This window comes from Harpia harpyja, chromosome 25 (assembly GCF_026419915.1).
Source record: "Harpia harpyja isolate bHarHar1 chromosome 25, bHarHar1 primary haplotype, whole genome shotgun sequence".
Taxonomy (NCBI): Eukaryota; Metazoa; Chordata; class Aves; order Accipitriformes; family Accipitridae; genus Harpia; species Harpia harpyja.
The window spans coordinates 528,161-546,837 of record NC_068964.1 but is presented as its reverse complement, the minus strand read 5'-3'; the positions used below and the strand labels follow the sequence as shown (position 1 = coordinate 546,837).

The 18,677-nt window shown below is 48.1% G+C and overlaps 12 non-coding genes across 12 annotated transcripts; all 12 read right to left on the bottom strand.

Moving 5' to 3' along the window:
• Positions 1-3,024: 3,024 nt before the first annotated feature.
• On the bottom strand, positions 3,025-3,097 carry TRNAK-CUU (transfer RNA lysine (anticodon CUU)). Its single transcript has one exon. It is a non-coding gene; the product is annotated as a tRNA-Lys (tRNA).
• Positions 3,098-5,445: 2,348 nt separating this feature from the next.
• TRNAK-CUU (transfer RNA lysine (anticodon CUU)) lies at positions 5,446-5,518 on the bottom strand. The gene has a single exon. It is a non-coding gene; the product is annotated as a tRNA-Lys (tRNA).
• A 331-nt stretch (positions 5,519-5,849) lies between these two features.
• Positions 5,850-5,921, bottom strand: TRNAE-CUC (transfer RNA glutamic acid (anticodon CUC)). Its single transcript has one exon. It is a non-coding gene; the product is annotated as a tRNA-Glu (tRNA).
• A 2,124-nt stretch (positions 5,922-8,045) lies between these two features.
• On the bottom strand, positions 8,046-8,118 carry TRNAV-CAC (transfer RNA valine (anticodon CAC)). The gene has a single exon. It is a non-coding gene; the product is annotated as a tRNA-Val (tRNA).
• A 1,575-nt stretch (positions 8,119-9,693) lies between these two features.
• TRNAV-AAC (transfer RNA valine (anticodon AAC)) lies at positions 9,694-9,766 on the bottom strand. Its single transcript has one exon. It is a non-coding gene; the product is annotated as a tRNA-Val (tRNA).
• Positions 9,767-10,301: 535 nt separating this feature from the next.
• Positions 10,302-10,374, bottom strand: TRNAV-CAC (transfer RNA valine (anticodon CAC)). Its single transcript has one exon. It is a non-coding gene; the product is annotated as a tRNA-Val (tRNA).
• Positions 10,375-11,949: 1,575 nt separating this feature from the next.
• On the bottom strand, positions 11,950-12,022 carry TRNAV-AAC (transfer RNA valine (anticodon AAC)). The gene has a single exon. It is a non-coding gene; the product is annotated as a tRNA-Val (tRNA).
• A 535-nt stretch (positions 12,023-12,557) lies between these two features.
• Positions 12,558-12,630, bottom strand: TRNAV-CAC (transfer RNA valine (anticodon CAC)). The gene has a single exon. It is a non-coding gene; the product is annotated as a tRNA-Val (tRNA).
• A 1,575-nt stretch (positions 12,631-14,205) lies between these two features.
• TRNAV-AAC (transfer RNA valine (anticodon AAC)) lies at positions 14,206-14,278 on the bottom strand. The gene has a single exon. It is a non-coding gene; the product is annotated as a tRNA-Val (tRNA).
• Positions 14,279-14,813: 535 nt separating this feature from the next.
• Positions 14,814-14,886, bottom strand: TRNAV-CAC (transfer RNA valine (anticodon CAC)). The gene has a single exon. It is a non-coding gene; the product is annotated as a tRNA-Val (tRNA).
• A 1,575-nt stretch (positions 14,887-16,461) lies between these two features.
• On the bottom strand, positions 16,462-16,534 carry TRNAV-AAC (transfer RNA valine (anticodon AAC)). Its single transcript has one exon. It is a non-coding gene; the product is annotated as a tRNA-Val (tRNA).
• Positions 16,535-17,069: 535 nt separating this feature from the next.
• Positions 17,070-17,142, bottom strand: TRNAV-CAC (transfer RNA valine (anticodon CAC)). The gene has a single exon. It is a non-coding gene; the product is annotated as a tRNA-Val (tRNA).
• Between the last annotated feature and the right edge of the window lie 1,535 nt (positions 17,143-18,677).

Genomic DNA, 18,677 nt, shown 5'->3' with positions numbered 1-18,677 from the left:
AACAAACTCTTCAGAGGGTAATAATCAAAAGGAACATCCCTCTGCTCCCCAGTGCAGTAGACAGGATTTTTTTATCTTCATTAAAAAACCCATGATCTGTCATTTAGCTAAATAACTTCTTGCAGCACTGAACTTCTTAGCTACAAATGCCTCAGACAAAATAAACCCCCTTTTCCCTTTCCCCCCTCTCCCTTGTGCTGCAATAAGACAGAAAAAGTCCAAAACACCCATTTTCCTAGACCAGACAGTGACAACAGCAGAATCTCCACCTCTACATGATTCCCACGCTTCATGCTCACAGTTTCTTCTCCCACCACAGACGTTTTGCCCTCAAAGATATGGGTGAGGCTAAAAAAAGCTCATTTATTTTAAAACTGCCTATAATGCATTGCCCTCTCCTCTTCAGGGCCTTTGGGCTGCAGGCAGCAACTACAGGTGTCCTGAACTGATCAAGCTGATCCTTTAGGTTTCATCTGAAGTCAACAGCAGGAGTTTGGTACCTCCTGAAGGGCCATTGATTACATTAGATGGATGTACATCCAATGGATTACATTGTCTATATTAGATGGATGACTCAACTTCTGTTGACTAGTAAGGGAATTTTAGGTTAGCACAGGTGAAATAAATAACTAATATCTATTAGATATACATGTCCTTTAATTTCTCTTTGCTTCCAGTGGCTCCCTGATGCTCTCCTTTGCAACCCTTGGTGAAAAGTTCCCAACAAAGAAGTTCCCAGCCTTGCACTGTAGAAAAAAATGGCATGCAACCAGGGGAAAGCACCTTGGCTTGCCCTTGGGGTTTTAGTAGCAGGATTATGTTCAGGGCCACAAGCTGCTTCCAGACCACCAGGAATGCTGAGTCTGAAGAACTGTTAATAGGAGAGTCTGTCTGGAGAAGGAAAACACTCACATGAGCCAAATTCAGCTGCCAGTTATAAGCCTGCAAGTTTATTGCTAGAGCTGAAACAAAATCAGGCCAGATGCACAGGGGAGCCCTGCAGACAGAGCGGGTCCAACCATCCTAATTTGGTTGGTGATAATCATTCAGGATTAAATTGAGGACTCATAGCATTGAAATGGCTGGACCACATCAGTAGCCCTGATCCTGTCCCCGCTGCGGTCTAGTCTGTGGGGTCCTCATCCCACTCTTCATTGCAGAGGTCCGTCTCGCAGCAGGCATATCGGGATGTCAGGCGGGACTCTGCGTCGGATGCCCGTTCTCGGCCACAGTTCATTGCAGAGGTGCAGCCTTGCTGGTAATAGAGGGTCACCTTCCCTACAGAGGTGGTGGGCAGAGAGGGACCATGGTTAGAAGAAAGCAGTATTAACTAATAAAAATCAGCAGTGGGCTTTGGATTGACCAGATGAGAAACTAGCCCCTTAAATAGCGCACCCAAATGAAGTCAGACCTAGCTTGTTTTAATTAGGAGAAAGAGCTAAGTGAGGCATGTGCACACACAGAAAAAACCCACATGGCTTCTTCAGGAGACAGCCTCTTCTTTGCCTAAAAGGGACTTTTTTTAACCATACATAGGGCAAACTCCATCGAGAGAAGGAATTTGGCCCCTTGTGTTAGCCCTTTCCCACATCAGGTTCATCATTGCATCCTCATTCATTCTGCAAATCAATTTGGTTTTCCAAAGACAAGGACAACCCACACTGAACCAAAGGAAACAAATGGCTTTGACACCCCCACACTACGTACCCAGGGAGGTTTTAATGATGGCACATTTCTCCCTTCGCTCACAAGTCGTTTCATTTGCTCCCCGGAAACATCCAACGAAGGGAATCTTGTACTTGCAGACTTTGCATTGAAGAGCCTCAACTGCAGCAGACAGAGAAGAGGCAATGAACCTGGGGCTCTGTTCTGCAGAGCCGTGGGGAGTTTTGCTTCAAACCCCCACCCCTGCGATAAGGTGGGGGTGACCCCAGAGAAGATGTAGAGCCCACCAGGGAAAGGACCAAGTGTCACCTTCACTAACAGACCTGGTAATGAGAGCCCTCAACTGTAGAGGAGAGGCAAATGATGCCTACAGACACTTAACCCTTCTTGGCAGAGCTTTACAGACAGACATGGCCTTGGATGAACAAACCACACTATGGACCCACAGAGAATAAATGTGGATGTGGGCTCTGGGGTGGGGTTCATCCAGCTGAAATGGGGTTCATCCACAGCAAGACCATCACAGCATCTCTCTGGGGAAGAGCAGGTGCACATCTAGCCCAAGATCCAGCAACCTACAGCTGAAGCTCCTGGCCCAGAGGAGGTCTCTTTGGATTTAATAGCTCCTCTGGGAAGTGAGTGGAGAGAAAGTAATTTTCATTCAAGCAGTGATGAAAACAGTTGCAGAGATTTCTCTCCACTGACTGTAGACTCGGAGCAGATGACACCCAGCTCACACAGTGACAACCTTGCAGACATCAAGAGCTTGGCAAGACCCATCCAACCACCATCAGATATTCCCTTGCCCTTTATTAAATCCCATTTAACTGTGACCCTCCACTTACCGACTCCAATGCACAAGGCAAGGGTCAGCCCCATGAAGAGCACCTTCATCTTGGGAAAGGGGACAGATCCTGACCTCCCAGCTGCACCTCAGCCCAGCACAGGGTTACCTATGAACGAGAATGGCTCAGGCAGTTTATTAATCCCTGTAACGAGTTTCCGTAGTGATCAGCCTTCTATAGCAGGGGGAAAACCAATCAGGCAAAAACCTCACAGTATGGATGTTTGTGATGTCCCTTTTGGGGCAAAACAAGTAGAGGAACTTGAAGCACATTATTAGACAAACCTCAAGCACCTCAAAAAGCTGAAATACAGGCAATTCCACCTTTCTGCTCTATTAATTTTATTAGCCATGCTTTCAAGGCAGAAATCTCCTGAGTGAATAAAATGATCTTATGAGAAAACCCCCCACATTTCTTTATTTCTTAAGATGCTTCCACCTCTTGCTTAGACGTAGCACCGGCAAACTTCTGTACCCAGAAACAGGCAGGTTTGGGAAAGGGAAAAAAATTTGAGCGCCCAACGTGGGGCTCGAACCCACGACCCTGAGATTAAGAGTCTCATGCTCTACCGACTGAGCTAGCCGGGCTGCAAAAATCCTCTATTTCCACTATTTTTCTGGCTGAAAGTGTAAATTCGGTGCTGATTTAGTAAAGTGCCCCATTTCACAAGTATAAAAATAGGGGTATTCAAATAAGTGGAAGCTCTTCCCTGTGAGATTTAAGAGGGTGTGTTGGGATGGTGCCAGCGGGCACAAAATGCAGAAAGAAGACACAGAAAAGTCCCAAAGCAAAACCCCAAGAGAGGGTCCCTTACCAGACTCTGCTTTCCCCTCCAAGGTCTGAGCATCCACCGTCCCCGCGTCCCCACTGCCTTTATTCCTCTCCTGCACTTGCGCTGACCCAGGGCCTGAACGACCTCAGAGCCAACGGGGGATATTGTTTTGTGGGAACAATGCTTCTGCTCACACCTGGGCAAACACAGCTCCTCACCGAGCCCGGACAGACCTTCCAGGACATGGAGTCATTCATTACATTGGTGAGTCTACAGGCTGTCAGGTCCTTTAATCTCCCTTTGTGCAGAGAAACAAAGTTGGGAGCTGGGGGTGAAGTCAACCCAGGGTTAACTCTGCAGGAAAGACCCAAAGAGGGTCTTTATAGACCTCTGAGTAAGCCTATAGCCCTTCTTTGCTTGTGAAGGAGCACCTTCACAAGTCCCCTTTTGAGACTAGCTAATTGGGGTTTTCCTCCACAAATAGCACCAATAAGAGGGGTAGAAGGACATGCCTCATCCCATTCGGGGGTCCTGCCAAAAAGCAAACCCTCCCTCCACTCTGCTCTACCCCCCTCCCTCTTCAGCTTCACGTTTAATCATACTTATTTATCCCACTGGGTGCAGTTTTTCATGGAGCAGAGAGGAGACTGAAAAAAACCAAGGGCTGGGAAACATTCACCTGATCCCAGAGCCCATTTCTCCTAAGCTTGCAAGTAGGACTTTGCATAAGAGAAAAAAGTTTCAGCACTTCCCATTCTCTCCTTTCCTTGCCTATATTTTTCTGGTTTTAATTTTCTTATCCAGCCTTTCCTCAGCTGAGCTACTCCATGCATGGGACCTGGAATAGCTAAAACATGCTCTTCTCACACCCCTTCAAGCCAAAGGCTCCTGTGGACCGGGATTGTTGGCTTCCTTTAAAACACAGATGGGTGGCAGAGCTGCATGAACTGCTCCATTACTCCATATGGAGCAAACAAGCTTGTGCCATGGCCTTGATGGGACATGGGTAGCTGAAGGCCAGTTGACAACTCCTGCAGGTGGATGCTTGCTTAATGCAACAAGAAGTGCTCCAAGAACCAACACAACTCATGGACCACATGTGCTTGAGAAATATGGCTCATAACAGAGCCTGGAGGCTGGTGTCCACAGTCAGATCTCTTTTCTGGAGGGTTTAAGCTGCATGGTTGTGGCCTTAAGTAATGACATGTTTAATTAGGACATGATTCTAAGAAACCTGCCTACCTGCTCCAAGTTATTTCCAAGTCCTTTGGCTTCGCCTGTACCAACCCCAACACAATGTTTACACAGCTGTTCTTGTGCTGACAGCACAAATACACAAATCCTGCATCTTCTCAAGTATGAAGCCAAGCTCAACTCCTCCAGGCAGCCAGAAACAAAGAAAAGTGGATGAAGTTCCCAGAGGGTTGGGTCCTTGCATGAGTTAAACGCTCATCCTGGTCCAGACAACTCAGGAGAGAAGTATTCTGTAATACTTTCCTAGTGTGAAGCTCAGCTTGGTTTTGTCTCTGCTGTACAGCACTGTTCACCCTGCTCTTACATGTGGTGCATCCTCTGCTGTTGAGCAAAAGGCTTAGATCTAAACCAGAAGGGATACTCTCTATCTATGGCATTAAATATAAGAAAATAGGGTATTAAATACTGGGGGGGGGTGTCTGTGCTTAGAAGCATTGTGCTGTAAACTGAATAATGTGGATTTCCTGGGATTTATCAGGTACTTTGAGAGCATTTGGTACAGCAGGTAACACCTTGTTGTTCGCCTGGGGTTGGATTTGCTCCTATTTATTACCCAGTTCCAGTCTGGAGAGGTTTACATGGCTCAAAGACTGCATAAAGCAATAATAAATAACAACGTTAGGGCGTGATATAACAGCAAGTAGGAATCACTCTGCAATACTGGAGGTGGAAGGAGAATTAAAACAGAGACAAATGATGGCAAGGGTGAGAAAGGCAGCAGATAGAAGGCATTTTTCCTCTTTTCAGAGGAAGGGAAAGCCACCCTGACTCCCATATGATACTGGATTTGTCGGGAGATGCAGCTCCTTCCCCTCCCTTTCCCATGACACCTCCCAGCGTTGGTGCTCCGGCCCGCGTGAAACCGCCCCAAAATTTTTGGTAGGAGCACTGAGCTGAAGAAAACTGGAACGCCCAACGTGGGGCTCGAACCCACGACCCTGAGATTAAGAGTCTCATGCTCTACCGACTGAGCTAGCCGGGCTCTGGTAGGATAGGGGATGGTGCAGCTTCTGAGCACCAGCGCAGCGGCAGGCAGTGCGGTGGGCGGGGGAGGACCCGGGGGGGGTCGTCTCAGGAGAGAGGTTACAGCCGGGAAAGCTCCAGACTGGCAGATTTGTTTTATTTCTTCTGCTGTGGCTGCTGGAGTGCCAAGTGCCCTTTGGTCTGCCTCCAACCAGACCCTGCACCCACACCCGGGAGCGCTCGGCCGCCGCACAACGGGGGGTGGTGGTGGTGGGGAGCTCGGGATGCTCCGCATTGCGCAACTGGTTCCAGAAAACAAATTAAAAAAAACCAAATCATAAAAATCAACTTTCCCTGACCGGGAATCGAACCCGGGCCGCGGCGGTGAGAGCGCCGAATCCTAACCACTAGACCACCAGGGAGCTCTGAGAAGCTGCTTTTTTTTCCCCCGGATGTAACGCCAGGTATGGGGGGCACAAAAGATTCAGGTTGCATTTGATGTACGGGAGGGTCTCTGCCTGTTTTCCTCCTCCTTCCCTTAGCAGCTAAATGGTAAAATCCTCCCAGGCCAACACATCCTTGGGTTTGTTTTCTGCTGCCATCCAGCGGTGGGCCCTTCTCGGTGGATTCTCCAACACCTGGGAGTCCAGAATTTACCCCAGAAAGGTCTTGCAGCCACCAAATGCCTTTTTTCCCCCCCTCCTCCTGGGGACACCCTATCCTCAAACACGTGGGGTTTCTGTCTGGTCCTATCAGAAGCAGAAGGTTTTGCCAACTTTCCAGCTGCTGGATTCATCTCTGTGCATTCAACTGGATGGAAAACACCCCAGAAGCCACAAGTTCCTCCACTTCTTGGGTGTGATATAAGGGTGAAAGAGAGCAGATTACTGGCAACTCAAGTAGCTCTATAAAAAATACACAGAGCTGTGGATGAAGATGTTGCTGCAAGGGGATCAGTCTGATCCTTGGGATTCAGGTCATTTACTGCTTTTTCCTGATTTTTAGGCATCTTTCCCATGTTTGATTACAGTTCAGTCATTACACAGACCTCTTCAACTACTGCACACAGATCTCCAAATTTTACAGGGAAGTCTCCATTTTCAGAAGAGATTCACTTCAACTCCTAACATGCCACACTACAGGTAACATTATATTGGCACATATCTGCAATTGGAATAGAAATAAGATTGGAGGAGGATGAAAACAGTTCAGCAGAAAAAGTGCTGCAGTTTCCCCTGCCAGGCTCTTTATATCTGACTTTCTGGAAGAATGGAAATATGAACAGCAAAGAGCTTTAACAAAAGCCACATGGCAATGTAGGTCAGCAGAGATGCAGCAAGGAGGGAAAAGCCCAGATTTAATGACAGTGGGTTGTGCTCCAGAGAGTTAATTGAATGTGGAGCTGAGATTTTGGCTGCTGTTCTAGGTCATGTCCCAAGAACAAATAATTCCATCCAGAAGCAGGAATGCATGACTGCAAAGTCTCATCCTCCACACAGTCTTATTTTTTCAGCCTATTCGTGGGATGAATGAATGCAAAATGTGTCAGGGGGAAGGGAACAAATTTGTTGCTTGGTTTTGAGCACAGCAGAATCATCTCTTTGGGTACAATATCCAGGAATGGAGCTGAGCCACAAGACAAGCATGGGAAGAAATTCAACCCAGACAAGAGAGAGCCTGGATGGGAGAGTAAAGATGCAAAAGGAAGAGCTGAGAAATATTTAAGTAATATTTAAGTCAGAGAAATAGCAGCATCCCAGGAACAAAACCAATGTCATGCAGAGACAGCACATTCATCATTATGCAGCAGAAAAAACCTACCCCCTTGGCATATAACCCCCAATGCTGGATAATTCCCACCCTGGGCTCTCTAGTCATGGTCTGTCCTATGGTACCTGAGTGAGGGCAGCAGGGAAGTCTGTGGGCAGGAGGTAAGGTCGAAAGCAAGCTGGGAATACAGCCTATGGGGATGGATCAGCAGTGTCCACAGCCATACAGGAAAGCTCCACCAAAGCAGCTTGCAAAAAAGGTGAATACTTCAGGACTGAGCTTAAATAGAGCCCCCGGGCATGAGCAGGGGATGGGGATGTGGGGGGTGGGGGGTGTCCCAGGTGGGGATGTTCAGGGCCACTAATGATCATTAGTGCCTTCAGCTGGGCATCTGGTCTTTCCACATTAGGAAGAAGGGCTGATGGTCCCCAAGGGCACAGCAGCATCCCTCTGTGTGATCTCAGGACATGACAATACAGTCTTCTTTATCTCTATTTAGGCAGGTGATGGAAAAAGACGCGATCTGATGAAGCAGCAGGATGTAAAGGCAAATTCTACCTCTCTATCCATGTGAAAAAGAAAATGCCCAAAATTATGGATGTAAAAGAAGTGCTGTGATAAAGCAGTCACCCCATGCCTTCCACTGGTCTCAGGTTCAAAACCAACCCGAAAAAAGCACGACATTCAATCTAAAAGAGCATATAGATGTCCTTTATAAGCACATTCCAGAGAGGGGTGGAAGAGCATAGAGGACAGGAAAAAAAACCCAAAACCTGTGTTTCTGCCTGGTTTCGAACCAGGGACCTTTCGCGTGTGAGGCGAACGTGATAACCACTACACTACAGAAACGGGGTGAACTGGGGGTTTTGCACCCTATCTGGAATGGGGTGGACCCCCTTTCCCTCGCTGGCTGCTCCCAAGCACCCCAAGCCCCTCTAGGAAATGCACTCCTCTCCCACGTTGCTCCCCTCCGCCCAGACCCCAAAACCGCTTCCGTTTAGACCGTTTGCTCTGCCTGTTGCTCTCCACTTTGTGGAGCATCACCCCAAAGCACGGAGCTGCCCCGCTGCCTGCAAGGGTGTCGCACGCCCGGTCCCACGTTTGCCTCACACGCAAAAGGTCCTTGGCTCCAAACCGGGCAGAAACAGCCTCATCTTTTCCCTGGAAAACACACAAAAACCCCGAGCCCCTTGCTTCTGCTGCCCCGTCCAGAGACAACACGTTGGTGCCTTGATCAGGCGTTTCACCTGATTTGGTCTTGGGCTGGGTTCCTCCACGAGAAAGCCCGAGAGAAAGACAAGGGGTCGGTTCTGTTGCTGAGTATTACTGCCTTTTTTTGCAAGAACCAACGCATTTATACGCATATGATACACATAGATATATTTAAAGTTGTGCGTATAGGTGTGTGCAGGAGGTAGAAATAAACGGACGCCTGTAAAGTTGAAAGCAGACGACGTTTATTGCTAAAACACACACATATTTATAATCACATATTCTGCATAGTCACTGTACACGCACACAAGCATAAACTACGATTGGTTATATCAACTCTGTACACACGCATAAACATGAGACATAATTGGTTATACCAACTAAAACATGCGAAACTTGTCTCAGTCTAATTGGTCAAGATAAACGGCCGAATTGAGGTTCTTTGTGCCAAGCTCCCTTTATCGTGGAATGCGCACCTGTGTTCTTCTAATTGGCATCTTTCTGTTTTTGTCTTCTTGTTTATTCTCTTCAAGGTCTTCTAAAGGCGTCCGGAATGCTCTTGCGACCGCTAGCTAAATACGTGTCCACAATTCCCCCTTTTTTGCTTTTCGTCAATTAACACCTGCTGTATTGCCCTTTGCAAAGATCTATGAACGCAATTAATTAAACACGGTAAAAGCAACATTATGCCTAATAAAATACATAAGAATAAACGCCCCCCCCGATTTTTAACAAAAATACAAACCAACTCCTAAGTCCCCATCCCGCAGCTAAATGCTCTAAGCCGAAATGACAGCTTTCTTAATTGCGTTAAAGCTCTTGCAGCTCCTTCTTGCCTCTGCAGGTCCGTTACCTTGTTTATTAATTGCTCCACTGTCCAAGTTCCTCACGTCCGTTGTTTTTCTGGTGGTTCAAAGTCCGTTCATACTGCAGCTGTCACGTACTCCGGCCCACTCATGCTAACTGCGGCCTACTTATGCTAACTCTAAATAAGGAGGCTCAAAGAAATGTCCCCCATTTTCCATGAAATCTCCCACAGGTGAGCATCGTGATATAGAAAATTTGGGTTTTGAGAGCGGGGACGTCCCTCGTCGCCTTTAGTTTTCCAGGCGTGCTGCTCTGGCTTTGGAAGCGGTGTGTTGCTGAAGGGTGTGAAGGAGAGAAAAACGAAGGAGATGCTTTGAAAGCAGCCCAAAAGGCCCCCAAAACCTGTGTTTCTGCCTGGTTTCGAACCAGGGACCTTTCGCGTGTTAGGCGAACGTGATAACCACTACACTACAGAAACCTGGAAAAGGTCTTCCTGGGGGTCCTATTTCTGGAAATGCAGAACAAAAAGGTGGTTTCGCTGAGTTCTCCCCGTTCCCAGGGATGCTCCACACATCCGTTTGCCCTTTTTTTCCTCCTTCTCACTCTTCCTTTTTTCCCCTCATCTTCCGGGAACAACAAACACAAAAACTTCTCCCTTCCCCCTTGGCCAACACCCATACGGGCCACCCTTCTTCATGAGCTCTTGAGGGTGCTCAAAGCAATGCACACAACCAAGGGAAAACCAACACCTGCTGCTTCTGACAGACAGAGGGAATGCCCCACTTCGAGATCATTTCGAAGGGACGAAACGCACCATGAAGACGCCTTCCCCAGGGATACTCCAGAAAGGACTAGGAGTCTCCAGACATCGCTTTGCAAGGGGCAGGGCCAAGGTGCCTTCTCCAGTTGGCCAAACCAGAGCTAAATGACACGCGGGTGTCATCGTCCTCGCACACAACGGCCCAACTCCCTTAATAGTTGCAAGACAGGGAGGGAAAAACCATAAAAAGTGCTGTTTCTGCCTGGTTTCGAACCAGGGACCTTTCGCGTGTGAGGCGAACGTGATAACCACTACACTACAGAAACGGGGTGAACTGGGGGTTTTGCACCCTATCTGGAATGGGGTGGACCCCCTTTCCCTCGCTGGCTGCTCCCAAGCACCCCAAGCCCCTCTAGGAAATGCACTCCTCTCCCACGTTGCTCCCCTCCGCCCAGACCCCAAAACCGCTTCCGTTTAGACCGTTTGCTCTGCCTGTTGCTCTCCACTTTGTGGAGCATCACCCCAAAGCACGGAGCTGCCCCGCTGCCTGCAAGGGTGTCGCACGCCCGGTCCCACGTTTGCCTCACACGCAAAAGGTCCTTGGCTCCAAACCGGGCAGAAACAGCCTCATCTTTTCCCTGGAAAACACACAAAAACCCCGAGCCCCTTGCTTCTGCTGCCCCGTCCAGAGACAACACGTTGGTGCCTTGATCAGGCGTTTCACCTGATTTGGTCTTGGGCTGGGTTCCTCCACGAGAAAGCCCGAGAGAAAGACAAGGGGTCGGTTCTGTTGCTGAGTATTACTGCCTTTTTTTGCAAGAACCAACGCATTTATACGCATATGATACACATAGATATATTTAAAGTTGTGCGTATAGGTGTGTGCAGGAGGTAGAAATAAACGGACGCCTGTAAAGTTGAAAGCAGACGACGTTTATTGCTAAAACACACACATATTTATAATCACATATTCTGCATAGTCACTGTACACGCACACAAGCATAAACTACGATTGGTTATATCAACTCTGTACACACGCATAAACATGAGACATAATTGGTTATACCAACTAAAACATGCGAAACTTGTCTCAGTCTAATTGGTCAAGATAAACGGCCGAATTGAGGTTCTTTGTGCCAAGCTCCCTTTATCGTGGAATGCGCACCTGTGTTCTTCTAATTGGCATCTTTCTGTTTTTGTCTTCTTGTTTATTCTCTTCAAGGTCTTCTAAAGGCGTCCGGAATGCTCTTGCGACCGCTAGCTAAATACGTGTCCACAATTCCCCCTTTTTTGCTTTTCGTCAATTAACACCTGCTGTATTGCCCTTTGCAAAGATCTATGAACGCAATTAATTAAACACGGTAAAAGCAACATTATGCCTAATAAAATACATAAGAATAAACGCCCCCCCCGATTTTTAACAAAAATACAAACCAACTCCTAAGTCCCCATCCCGCAGCTAAATGCTCTAAGCCGAAATGACAGCTTTCTTAATTGCGTTAAAGCTCTTGCAGCTCCTTCTTGCCTCTGCAGGTCCGTTACCTTGTTTATTAATTGCTCCACTGTCCAAGTTCCTCACGTCCGTTGTTTTTCTGGTGGTTCAAAGTCCGTTCATACTGCAGCTGTCACGTACTCCGGCCCACTCATGCTAACTGCGGCCTACTTATGCTAACTCTAAATAAGGAGGCTCAAAGAAATGTCCCCCATTTTCCATGAAATCTCCCACAGGTGTGCATCGTGATATAGAAAATTTGGGTTTTGAGAGCGGGGACGTCCCTCGTCGCCTTTAGTTTTCCAGGCGTGCTGCTCTGGCTTTGGAAGCGGTGTGTTGCTGAAGGGTGTGAAGGAGAGAAAAACGAAGGAGATGCTTTGAAAGCAGCCCAAAAGGCCCCCAAAACCTGTGTTTCTGCCTGGTTTCGAACCAGGGACCTTTCGCGTGTTAGGCGAACGTGATAACCACTACACTACAGAAACCTGGAAAAGGTCTTCCTGGGGGTCCTATTTCTGGAAATGCAGAACAAAAAGGTGGTTTCGCTGAGTTCTCCCCGTTCCCAGGGATGCTCCACACATCCGTTTGCCCTTTTTTTCCTCCTTCTCACTCTTCCTTTTTTCCCCTCATCTTCCGGGAACAACAAACACAAAAACTTCTCCCTTCCCCCTTGGCCAACACCCATACGGGCCACCCTTCTTCATGAGCTCTTGAGGGTGCTCAAAGCAATGCACACAACCAAGGGAAAACCAACACCTGCTGCTTCTGACAGACAGAGGGAATGCCCCACTTCGAGATCATTTCGAAGGGACGAAACGCACCATGAAGACGCCTTCCCCAGGGATACTCCAGAAAGGACTAGGAGTCTCCAGACATCGCTTTGCAAGGGGCAGGGCCAAGGTGCCTTCTCCAGTTGGCCAAACCAGAGCTAAATGACACGCGGGTGTCATCGTCCTCGCACACAACGGCCCAACTCCCTTAATAGTTGCAAGACAGGGAGGGAAAAACCATAAAAAGTGCTGTTTCTGCCTGGTTTCGAACCAGGGACCTTTCGCGTGTGAGGCGAACGTGATAACCACTACACTACAGAAACGGGGTGAACTGGGGGTTTTGCACCCTATCTGGAATGGGGTGGACCCCCTTTCCCTCGCTGGCTGCTCCCAAGCACCCCAAGCCCCTCTAGGAAATGCACTCCTCTCCCACGTTGCTCCCCTCCGCCCAGACCCCAAAACCGCTTCCGTTTAGACCGTTTGCTCTGCCTGTTGCTCTCCACTTTGTGGAGCATCACCCCAAAGCACGGAGCTGCCCCGCTGCCTGCAAGGGTGTCGCACGCCCGGTCCCACGTTTGCCTCACACGCAAAAGGTCCTTGGCTCCAAACCGGGCAGAAACAGCCTCATCTTTTCCCTGGAAAACACACAAAAACCCCGAGCCCCTTGCTTCTGCTGCCCCGTCCAGAGACAACACGTTGGTGCCTTGATCAGGCGTTTCACCTGATTTGGTCTTGGGCTGGGTTCCTCCACGAGAAAGCCCGAGAGAAAGACAAGGGGTCGGTTCTGTTGCTGAGTATTACTGCCTTTTTTTGCAAGAACCAACGCATTTATACGCATATGATACACATAGATATATTTAAAGTTGTGCGTATAGGTGTGTGCAGGAGGTAGAAATAAACGGACGCCTGTAAAGTTGAAAGCAGACGACGTTTATTGCTAAAACACACACATATTTATAATCACATATTCTGCATAGTCACTGTACACGCACACAAGCATAAACTACGATTGGTTATATCAACTCTGTACACACGCATAAACATGAGACATAATTGGTTATACCAACTAAAACATGCGAAACTTGTCTCAGTCTAATTGGTCAAGATAAACGGCCGAATTGAGGTTCTTTGTGCCAAGCTCCCTTTATCGTGGAATGCGCACCTGTGTTCTTCTAATTGGCATCTTTCTGTTTTTGTCTTCTTGTTTATTCTCTTCAAGGTCTTCTAAAGGCGTCCGGAATGCTCTTGCGACCGCTAGCTAAATACGTGTCCACAATTCCCCCTTTTTTGCTTTTCGTCAATTAACACCTGCTGTATTGCCCTTTGCAAAGATCTATGAACGCAATTAATTAAACACGGTAAAAGCAACATTATGCCTAATAAAATACATAAGAATAAACGCCCCCCCCGATTTTTAACAAAAATACAAACCAACTCCTAAGTCCCCATCCCGCAGCTAAATGCTCTAAGCCGAAATGACAGCTTTCTTAATTGCGTTAAAGCTCTTGCAGCTCCTTCTTGCCTCTGCAGGTCCGTTACCTTGTTTATTAATTGCTCCACTGTCCAAGTTCCTCACGTCCGTTGTTTTTCTGGTGGTTCAAAGTCCGTTCATACTGCAGCTGTCACGTACTCCGGCCCACTCATGCTAACTGCGGCCTACTTATGCTAACTCTAAATAAGGAGGCTCAAAGAAATGTCCCCCATTTTCCATGAAATCTCCCACAGGTGTGCATCGTGATATAGAAAATTTGGGTTTTGAGAGCGGGGACGTCCCTCGTCGCCTTTAGTTTTCCAGGCGTGCTGCTCTGGCTTTGGAAGCGGTGTGTTGCTGAAGGGTGTGAAGGAGAGAAAAACGAAGGAGATGCTTTGAAAGCAGCCCAAAAGGCCCCCAAAACCTGTGTTTCTGCCTGGTTTCGAACCAGGGACCTTTCGCGTGTTAGGCGAACGTGATAACCACTACACTACAGAAACCTGGAAAAGGTCTTCCTGGGGGTCCTATTTCTGGAAATGCAGAACAAAAAGGTGGTTTCGCTGAGTTCTCCCCGTTCCCAGGGATGCTCCACACATCCGTTTGCCCTTTTTTTCCTCCTTCTCACTCTTCCTTTTTTCCCCTCATCTTCCGGGAACAACAAACACAAAAACTTCTCCCTTCCCCCTTGGCCAACACCCATACGGGCCACCCTTCTTCATGAGCTCTTGAGGGTGCTCAAAGCAATGCACACAACCAAGGGAAAACCAACACCTGCTGCTTCTGACAGACAGAGGGAATGCCCCACTTCGAGATCATTTCGAAGGGACGAAACGCACCATGAAGACGCCTTCCCCAGGGATACTCCAGAAAGGACTAGGAGTCTCCAGACATCGCTTTGCAAGGGGCAGGGCCAAGGTGCCTTCTCCAGTTGGCCAAACCAGAGCTAAATGACACGCGGGTGTCATCGTCCTCGCACACAACGGCCCAACTCCCTTAATAGTTGCAAGACAGGGAGGGAAAAACCATAAAAAGTGCTGTTTCTGCCTGGTTTCGAACCAGGGACCTTTCGCGTGTGAGGCGAACGTGATAACCACTACACTACAGAAACGGGGTGAACTGGGGGTTTTGCACCCTATCTGGAATGGGGTGGACCCCCTTTCCCTCGCTGGCTGCTCCCAAGCACCCCAAGCCCCTCTAGGAAATGCACTCCTCTCCCACGTTGCTCCCCTCCGCCCAGACCCCAAAACCGCTTCCGTTTAGACCGTTTGCTCTGCCTGTTGCTCTCCACTTTGTGGAGCATCACCCCAAAGCACGGAGCTGCCCCGCTGCCTGCAAGGGTGTCGCACGCCCGGTCCCACGTTTGCCTCACACGCAAAAGGTCCTTGGCTCCAAACCGGGCAGAAACAGCCTCATCTTTTCCCTGGAAAACACACAAAAACCCCGAGCCCCTTGCTTCTGCTGCCCCGTCCAGAGACAACACGTTGGTGCCTTGATCAGGCGTTTCACCTGATTTGGTCTTGGGCTGGGTTCCTCCACGAGAAAGCCCGAGAGAAAGACAAGGGGTCGGTTCTGTTGCTGAGTATTACTGCCTTTTTTTGCAAGAACCAACGCATTTATACGCATATGATACACATAGATATATTTAAAGTTGTGCGTATAGGTGTGTGCAGGAGGTAGAAATAAACGGACGCCTGTAAAGTTGAAAGCAGACGACGTTTATTGCTAAAACACACACATATTTATAATCACATATTCTGCATAGTCACTGTACACGCACACAAGCATAAACTACGATTGGTTATATCAACTCTGTACACACGCATAAACATGAGACATAATTGGTTATACCAACTAAAACATGCGAAACTTGTCTCAGTCTAATTGGTCAAGATAAACGGCCGAATTGAGGTTCTTTGTGCCAAGCTCCCTTTATCGTGGAATGCGCACCTGTGTTCTTCTAATTGGCATCTTTCTGTTTTTGTCTTCTTGTTTATTCTCTTCAAGGTCTTCTAAAGGCGTCCGGAATGCTCTTGCGACCGCTAGCTAAATACGTGTCCACAATTCCCCCTTTTTTGCTTTTCGTCAATTAACACCTGCTGTATTGCCCTTTGCAAAGATCTATGAACGCAATTAATTAAACACGGTAAAAGCAACATTATGCCTAATAAAATACATAAGAATAAACGCCCCCCCCGATTTTTAACAAAAATACAAACCAACTCCTAAGTCCCCATCCCGCAGCTAAATGCTCTAAGCCGAAATGACAGCTTTCTTAATTGCGTTAAAGCTCTTGCAGCTCCTTCTTGCCTCTGCAGGTCCGTTACCTTGTTTATTAATTGCTCCACTGTCCAAGTTCCTCACGTCCGTTGTTTTTCTGGTGGTTCAAAGTCCGTTCATACTGCAGCTGTCACGTACTCCGGCCCACTCATGCTAACTGCGGCCTACTTATGCTAACTCTAAATAAGGAGGCTCAAAGAAATGTCCCCCATTTTCCATGAAATCTCCCACAGGTGTGCATCGTGATATAGAAAATTTGGGTTTTGAGAGCGGGGACGTCCCTCGTCGCCTTTAGTTTTCCAGGCGTGCTGCTCTGGCTTTGGAAGCGGTGTGTTGCTGAAGGGTGTGAAGGAGAGAAAAACGAAGGAGATGCTTTGAAAGCAGCCCAAAAGGCCCCCAAAACCTGTGTTTCTGCCTGGTTTCGAACCAGGGACCTTTCGCGTGTTAGGCGAACGTGATAACCACTACACTACAGAAACCTGGAAAAGGTCTTCCTGGGGGTCCTATTTCTGGAAATGCAGAACAAAAAGGTGGTTTCGCTGAGTTCTCCCCGTTCCCAGGGATGCTCCACACATCCGTTTGCCCTTTTTTTCCTCCTTCTCACTCTTCCTTTTTTCCCCTCATCTTCCGGGAACAACAAACACAAAAACTTCTCCCTTCCCCCTTGGCCAACACCCATACGGGCCACCCTTCTTCATGAGCTCTTGAGGGTGCTCAAAGCAATGCACACAACCAAGGGAAAACCAACACCTGCTGCTTCTGACAGACAGAGGGAATGCCCCACTTCGAGATCATTTCGAAGGGACGAAACGCACCATGAAGACGCCTTCCCCAGGGATACTCCAGAAAGGACTAGGAGTCTCCAGACATCGCTTTGCAAGGGGCAGGGCCAAGGTGCCTTCTCCAGTTGGCCAAACCAGAGCTAAATGACACGCGGGTGTCATCGTCCTCGCACACAACGGCCCAACTCCCTTAATAGTTGCAAGACAGGGAGGGAAAAACCATAAAAAGTGCTGTTTCTGCCTGGTTTCGAACCAGGGACCTTTCGCGTGTGAGGCGAACGTGATAACCACTACACTACAGAAACGGGGTGAACTGGGGGTTTTGCACCCTATCTGGAATGGGGTGGACCCCCTTTCCCTCGCTGGCTGCTCCCAAGCACCCCAAGCCCCTCTAGGAAATGCACTCCTCTCCCACGTTGCTCCCCTCCGCCCAGACCCCAAAACCGCTTCCGTTTAGACCGTTTGCTCTGCCTGTTGCTCTCCACTTTGTGGAGCATCACCCCAAAGCACGGAGCTGCCCCGCTGCCTGCAAGGGTGTCGCACGCCCGGTCCCACGTTTGCCTCACACGCAAAAGGTCCTTGGCTCCAAACCGGGCAGAAACAGCCTCATCTTTTCCCTGGAAAACACACAAAAACCCCGAGCCCCTTGCTTCTGCTGCCCCGTCCAGAGACAACACGTTGGTGCCTTGATCAGGCGTTTCACCTGATTTGGTCTTGGGCTGGGTTCCTCCACGAGAAAGCCCGAGAGAAAGACAAGGGGTCGGTTCTGTTGCTGAGTATTACTGCCTTTTTTTGCAAGAACCAACGCATTTATACGCATATGATACACATAGATATATTTAAAGTTGTGCGTATAGGTGTGTGCAGGAGGTAGAAATAAACGGACGCCTGTAAAGTTGAAAGCAGACGACGTTTATTGCTAAAACACACACATATTTATAATCACATATTCTGCATAGTCACTGTACACGCACACAAGCATAAACTACGATTGGTTATATCAACTCTGTACACACGCATAAACATGAGACATAATTGGTTATACCAACTAAAACATGCGAAACTTGTCTCAGTCTAATTGGTCAAGATAAACGGCCGAATTGAGGTTCTTTGTGCCAAGCTCCCTTTATCGTGGAATGCGCACCTGTGTTCTTCTAATTGGCATCTTTCTGTTTTTGTCTTCTTGTTTATTCTCTTCAAGGTCTTCTAAAGGCGTCCGGAATGCTCTTGCGACCGCTAGCTAAATACGTGTCCACAATTCCCCCTTTTTTGCTTTTCGTCAATTAACACCTGCTGTATTGCCCTTTGCAAAGATCTATGAACGCAATTAATTAAACACGGTAAAAGCAACATTATGCCTAATAAAATACATAAGAATAAACGCCCCCCCCGATTTTTAACAAAAATACAAACCAACTCCTAAGTCCCCATCCCGCAGCTAAATGCTCTAAGCCGAAATGACAGCTTTCTTAATTGCGTTAAAGCTCTTGCAGCTCCTTCTTGCCTCTGCAGGTCCGTTACCTTGTTTATTAATTGCTCCACTGTCCAAGTTCCTCACGTCCGTTGTTTTTCTGGTGGTTCAAAGTCCGTTCATACTGCAGCTGTCACGTACTCCGGCCCACTCATGCTAACTGCGGCCTACTTATGCTAACTCTAAATAAGGAGGCTCAAAGAAATGTCCCCCATTTTCCATGAAATCTCCCACAGGTGTGCATCGTGATATAGAAAATTTGGGTTTTGAGAGCGGGGACGTCCCTCGTCGCCTTTAGTTTTCCAGGCGTGCTGCTCTGGCTTTGGAAGCGGTGTGTTGCTGAAGGGTGTGAAGGAGAGAAAAACGAAG